The 6,000-nt window shown below is 48.6% G+C and overlaps 1 protein-coding gene across 3 annotated transcripts in view; it reads left to right on the top strand.

Annotated features, from left to right (window-relative positions):
• The first annotated feature begins 460 nt into the window (after positions 1-460).
• MARCHF8 (membrane associated ring-CH-type finger 8) overlaps positions 461-6,000 on the top strand; it is a 168,444-nt gene continuing 162,904 nt past the window's right edge. For all 3 annotated transcript variants that reach the window (XM_077823011.1, XM_077823009.1, XM_077823010.1), the window contains exon 1: positions 461-588. The gene's annotated coding sequence lies outside the window, so the exon portion shown is untranslated. The remainder of the gene's footprint in view (positions 589-6,000) is intronic.

Below are 6,000 nucleotides of genomic sequence, written 5' to 3'. Positions count from 1 at the left end.
GCTGCAGCCTCCACCCACAGCCCTCAAGTGGCATGCAGGGGTGGGGGTGCTCGGGGCACAGTGGGCATACTTCATCCCAGCACACCAGCCTCCTCACAGAGGCGAGCAGCCTTGGGGCTCCACATCCCCTGCCAGGGTTATGAGGGGGCCTTGGGGGGAGGCGTGGACCCTCCCACTGGCGTGCAGCAGCCTAGGGGCACCGCGACTTTCACAGGGGGCAAGACAGATTGCAGGGGTTCACGGGCACCCAAGCACCGGGCTCCTATCACCAACCAGAGTGCCAGGGGCCTGAGGGAGCCGCGTCCCCGCCCCGAGGCTCGGCCTGCCGCGCTCCAAGCTCCCGGCGCCGCGGCCCCCACAGCCCTGCAGGCCCAGCCGGCCCCGCCCCGCCCCGCCCCGCCCCCGGCCATGGCGGCGGGGGCAGGGCGGCGCGCTGACAGACAGCTGGGCTTTCCTGTGTAAACAGGAGCCGGGCAGGAGCTGAGAGTCCGGGTCCGTTCCGGCCGGCAGGAGCCGCGCAGCCCCCGCAGGAGCCGCCCGCCTCGGCCATGGGTAGCAGCCGGCCTGGGCCCAGTGCGGAGCAGCGAGGTAATCGCGGGCTCGGCCCCCGCCCTGCCCCAGCCATGGGGGCCCCTTGGAGCCGAGGGGCTGCTGGGGATCCCCCCACAGCTCCACCCCGCTGGACAGGGGAAGAGGCTGGTATCCCCCCGTCAAAGGGCAGGAGGTTTGGGGGTCATCACCTCCATGGGGAGCGGCTGGGACCCGCACCGGCCGAGGAGGGGTGTCCCCAGTGGTTCCGGGGAGCAAGTGACTGGATCCCACCCGAGGGGGGACAGGCAGGGGTAGTACAGCACATAGGCACCCTCAGAGGCGGCATGGCTCCCAGCCCCAATTCCCTTAAAGGGCCAGGGCGCCCCACCCCCAATTCCTCTAAGGTGTTGGTGGATCCACTCATTCCCTAAAGGGTCAGGAAAGGTTCACGGGATCCCACCCCACAATTCATTAAAAGGGCCAAGGGATCCCAGCCCCAATTCCCCTGAAAAGCCTGGGTATCTCTCTCCACCCCACAGGGTTGGGGAGGGGAAGGGACTTGGGAGCTCTCCCCAAAGAGCTACAAATTTTCAAGTGGCATTGGCCCTTCCTTCATTTAGAATTAGATGATTCACATCTCTTTCCCATAAAAGTCTGACTGCTTGGGGGTGCTTCCCACTCATAGTAACAGTCAGTTTAAAGGGGTATCTATCCCTCCCAGTCTCTGTGGTGTGATGGGAGGGAGGGAGTATCCTTCCACAGGTAATGTGCATATCAGCTGAATCGTGGGGGTGGGGAAGGTTATTGTTCCAAGCAACAGGCAGCTCCGGGGGGAGGGAGACAGCCCTATCCCCGCTGTCAGCAGCCTATGCAAGAATGCATTTCCGTCTCCTAACTCAGACGGAGCCAGGGAAATACACTATTTACCAAATGAAGCCCATTTGACTCTTGATTGTTTTGGCTGCAAAGTTATTAACACTTTGGTTATGATCCAACATGGGCTCATATAAGATGCTCATTGTTTCTGCTGTTGTGCTGAATATGACACTAGTTGTAGCTTGTGCTTTATTTACAGCCTGAGTCTATGGGACAGCTTGCTTGCTATTAACTTTCACATCTTGGCACGTCAGCTCTCGTTTTGCTAAGGAAATAGTGAAATTATTCATGTGTAAGTATAATTGGCAATTATGGGGTCAAATTTTGTGCTGACTTATCCCCTGTATGACAGTCACATAGGGCCTAAGTCAGTGCAGAATCAGGTGCCAGGACATAAGGACTTGATTTTTATTTTTCTGAGTTTCAGTGGTTAATATAGAGGTTTATAATTCCTAGTATTTTGTCTCCATCGATACACAGGTTCTGCCTGGAAAAATGTTGGTTTCATGTTTATTCTCTCTATATATATCAGCTGTGCTAAGTTTACAAGTACAAGGATTTCTCCCCCACCTGTAACTGCCTTCCCTGCAAAATCATCCTTGCTATCTCAAGTTCAGTGTTATAATTGAAGGTATAAATATGACTGAATACAAACCAGGAGCAATCAGTTGGGTAGGAAGGTGTCATTTTTTACACAGTTGCTTTTCAGAGGAGAACCACGTGTTGAATATTTGCATTAGCAGGAAATAAAGAACATAAATCTTGGATAATATTTATTCAGAGTAAACTTGAGATTTATAACAGTTATAACATGATCATTTTTCATAACTTTAGGAACTAGTTGCCAGATAGAAAGGACAACAAGAACATTTCATTGGTTGTCCTCAAGTGCAGCATTTCATCTTTCCTCTTTGCAGTGGGTTTCAAGTGCAGGGGAAAAGTCAAAGGATTATTGACATTTACTGATTTAAAACTGATTCCTTTAAGAGTGAAATGTAGGATCGTTTGCAGTTTAGACATTGTATAACAGGTGTCTTAATTCTAAACTACCAAGGATAGTAAGTTTATATAACAAGACAACTGTATAATCACATAGGAGATAAGCCACAGGGAGCTTGAGAGAGGAGGTGGACAGTGAGATGTTGGAAGGAAGGGCTTAAAGGAGAGAGGAGAGAACTTGAATTCAGTCTAGGATATGACAGCAACACTGCGTCCTGGAGCCAAGCATCAACACTATGCAAGTAGTTAGTCTGGAAGGGTCTTGTGCAACTAGAAAGAGGTCTGGAGGAGTGCAAGGCTGACAATGTTTGTGGCCTTGTCGACAGTAAGAATATTGACAAGAAAAGATTTTCCTGTGCAGGATATCAGTGCCTGAAAATAGAAAATAAGCTCTGAGAACTCATTGCACAGCTATACAAAGTCAAAATTGTTGAAACTGTGTCAAAAAGGACAACTAGTTTTCAAAGGCTAGAAAATCTTCATGTTCCAAGACTACTTCTGCCAGGTGTAGAGAGAGTGAAGTGTCTCTATGGGGGTTAAATTCAGTGGCTCTAACAGATTACTACATCCTAAATTTGTAGCTGTGCTCTTCACAGATTTGCCAGGAAATACCAAGGGCTTTGCCATTATGGATGTAACTCTTTGAATGAATAACTCCTCCACCATTCACAAATGTTAATGGAGAATTAACAGGATATGAACTGTGCCCTTTAATCATTGGTACTGTGACCAGTGATGATGGGCACATAGGGAAGAACAGGAAACTGAAGTAAACTGTTCAGGTGTAAAGATCTTTTGATGTTGTTACTTATTATTTGTATTATCATAGTGTCTAAGAGCCGTAGACATGCACCAGGACCCCTTGTTCTGTAAAACACTGCTGTTAGCCTGCCCTGCAGAGTGGAAGGGATGTGTAGGTGAAAGTTTGCACCTCCATGTTGATAAAGGTGCCTTCTGGTTCAGAGCTTCTGGGAGCTGGTAGTTATTGTGGCTGAAAATGGAGCTGAAGGTCTTACTGCTTTTGGGGTGCACATGGGAGGATATTTTCCTTTCTGCTGGTTGGGCAGGTGGCTCATGCAGCAAGGCATACTGCTGCCTCATTCTGCATATCACAGCCAGAGATTTCCTGGTGTGGATATGTTCCCTCCAGAGCACTGCTGTTCTGGAAAAGACAATAGTTAGCCTTCACAGGAAGGGAGAAGATTCCATGCAATAGGAGATAGTTGCTGATATGGGACTACATAGGGAGGCTAGAGCAAGCTGCTTTTGACCCCAGCTAGAGTAATTAAATAAGAGTTTTATTGAATAACACTTTGGACAGTGCTATGTTTCAAAAGGCTATATTCATCCCATGAATCTGTAAGCCTGTGGGGCCATGCTGGAACACAGCAAATGCTCCTCTTTACACATTATAAAGGGGTAACCGCTCTTGTACTATCCACTGTTCCTGCTTGCTTACCCTATTTTAGTCTTTATCTGGCTAATATACATAACAGGACAATGGCGAAAACAGAGGAAACAATAAAAGGAGGTTGGAAGTAGGTTTTTTTTTCTTTTCAAAGGTTTAGGCACTTAACTTCCATAGACTTTTGTTGGGAGTTAGGTGTCTTAACAGTCTTCACCTCTATTCCCGCACAAAGGTTTTATAGCCTAAAGCAGCGGTTCTCAAAGCCGGTCCACCGCTTGTTCAGGGAAAGCCCTTGGCGGGCCAGACCGGACCGGTTTGTTTACCTGCCATATCCGCAGGTTCGGCCCATCGCGGCTCCCATTGGCCACGGTTCGCCGCTCCAGGCCAATAGGGGCTTCGGGAAGGGCGGCCAGAACGTCCCTTGGCCCGTGCCGCTTCCCGCAGCCCCCATTGGCCTGGAGCGGCAAACCGCGGCCACTGGGAGCCGCGATGGGCCGAACCTGCAGACACGGCAGGTAAACAAACCGGTCTGGCCCGCCAGGGGCTTTCCCTGAACATGCGGCGGACCGGCTTTGAGAACCACTTGCCTAGAGCACTCTTAACTAACAAAAAAGGAAATATGGGATAAGGCATACCAAATCCTATGAAACACCGTCATAGAAACCTGCCCTGTCTTCTTAAATGTGATCTCTCTGGCCTCAGAGACATTTTAACTGCTCATCCTCTTCTGAAACTCATGGCTGGCCTACACTATCGGGGGGGGGGGATCGATCTAAGTTACGTGAACACAGCTGAAGTTGACATACTTAAATGTACTTACCGTAGTGTCTTCACTGCGGTGTGTCGACAGAGGTGCTTTTCCGTTGATTCCCCTTGCGCTTCTCATTGAGCTGGAGTACCGGAGTCGACGCTAGAGTGATTGGCGGTCGATTTATCGCGTCTATAATAGACACGATAAATCAACCCCTGCTGGATCGATTGCTGCCTGTTGATCCGGCTGGTAGTGTAGACAAGCCTTCAGTGCCAAGAAAAATAGCTCTGCTCCTTTCTCAAACTTCCTTTGGTTAGTTCCCCAGAATTTGTAGATAATTCCATGTAAGGTGTTTATGAGAACCATCTCCCTCCAAACCTGCCCCTTGCCTTGTGGGTTTGTGTATTGAAGAAAGTTTCATAACAAAGCCCTTCTGTTCTAACCCAAAGTAATTACCCATGTCTTGGTTTCACAGCTGCTATTTCCTCCCACCTCTTTAATGGTTCTCCTAGTTTCCTTAATGGCTCTGCTTATACTAAGGTCTGAGCCACATAAGGTCTATTATTCTTTCTTGGTGACACCTAGCTACAAGATAAAATGGGTCAGATTGGATTGTAATAAGTAATTTGCATTCAGATATAGGTCTGTGACTATCCCACTTCTGTGTGGGATGGGATTTTTCTCAAATTCAGGCATGAGCCAAGTAAATGAGTCCTCTGCTCTAAGCCATTCAGATTAACAATGGTAAATTTAAAAAAAACGTTTTGGAAGTAATATAGACCCTCATGTTGGGGTATGAGCCAACTTGCAACTAGTGGGGAGAGAACTTTCCCTGGGAGTAGGTTATCCCATAACCGTCTAGTACTGCAGGACTTCTTCCTCTGAAGCAGCTTGAGCTAGCCGCTGCCAGAGACAGGATACTGGAGATGTACCTCTGGTCTGATCCAGTATGGTAAATATTCCTATAGAACAGTGGTTCCCAAACTTGTTCTGCCACTTGTGCAGGGAAAGCCTCTGGTGGGCCCGGCCAGTTTGTTTACCTGTCGCGTCCACAGGTTCGGCCGATCGCGGCTCCCAGTGGCCATGGTTCGCTGCTCCAGGCCAAAAGGAGCTGCTGGAAGTGGCAGTCAGTATGTCCCTCAGCTCACTACTATAGAACAATTCTAATATTACTTATAAAAATATGTACAAAACTCACTTGCAGATTTATTGTGACACATGCTCTGTTGACCTAGAGCTGAGATTACTCAGCACATTGTAAGATTGGGACCTTGCTTTGATAATGGGATGAAAGATGAACTTAGGGTCAAGGTATGTGACTGGAATCAGGAGACATCTGTTCTGTTCCTGGCTCTGTCACAGACCCTAGGCAAATCACTTAAGCATTTTATGCCTCAATTTCCTCATCTGTGTAATAGAGATAGGGACAGGAAGT

Source organism: Eretmochelys imbricata, chromosome 7 (assembly GCF_965152235.1).
Source record: "Eretmochelys imbricata isolate rEreImb1 chromosome 7, rEreImb1.hap1, whole genome shotgun sequence".
Lineage (NCBI taxonomy): Eukaryota > Metazoa > Chordata > Testudines > Cheloniidae > Eretmochelys > Eretmochelys imbricata.
This window is presented reverse-complemented; position numbering and strand designations above follow the sequence as displayed.